We start from the raw sequence: 607 nt of genomic DNA, 5'->3' as shown, positions 1-607 counted from the left end.
ACCCTTTTTAAAAAAAATCACAAGGAGCTATTTCTCTTCCTTTTCATCATGGTGTCATTTACTAAATCAGAGCTACATCTGTCAGTGTGACTCACACTTTAAGATAAAGAAATTTAATTTCAGAAGTACAAAGATTTAAAGTAGCTATGCACTCAAAATCCCAATAACTTGCAGGATAATTTACTATCTTTGGAAGCAATTAAAGTCCTGTCAATGAGGCATAGCTTAGAAGTTATTCCTTTTTAAAAACTTTATTTATATNGGGGAAGGATAGAGAGAGAGGGAGACACAGAATCTGAAGCAGGCTCCAGGCTCTGAGTTGTCAGCACAGAGCAAGACACAGGGCTCAAACCCATGAACTGTGAGATCATGACCTGAGCCGAAGTCAGACTCTTAACTGACTGAGCCACCTAGGCACCCTGTTTATTCATTAGGACATTTTTAAATTAACATGCTTTTTTATTATTACTTTAGCATGGTACTGAGCTACCTGTTTTGACAGTAGGAGTAAGCCCCAGTGAGTTATAAGGTTACAGAACTGGAAAACCTGTTGATGATAACACTTCTTTTACTTAAAACTGTTAAGAGGAGAGCTGACTGAATTTGA

The 607-nt window shown here is 37.3% G+C and overlaps 1 protein-coding gene across 1 annotated transcript in view; it reads left to right on the top strand.

Moving 5' to 3' along the window:
* SMARCA1 (SNF2 related chromatin remodeling ATPase 1) overlaps positions 1-607 on the top strand; it is a 79,416-nt gene that overhangs the window by 22,796 nt on the left and 56,013 nt on the right. The window lies entirely within an intron of this gene.

This window comes from Crocuta crocuta, unplaced genomic scaffold (assembly GCF_008692635.1).
Source record: "Crocuta crocuta isolate KB4526 unplaced genomic scaffold, BGI_CrCroc_1.0 scaffold1133, whole genome shotgun sequence".
Lineage (NCBI taxonomy): Eukaryota > Metazoa > Chordata > Mammalia > Carnivora > Hyaenidae > Crocuta > Crocuta crocuta.
The sequence above is the reverse complement of the archived record's forward strand: the minus strand, read 5'-3'. Positions and strand labels throughout refer to the sequence as shown.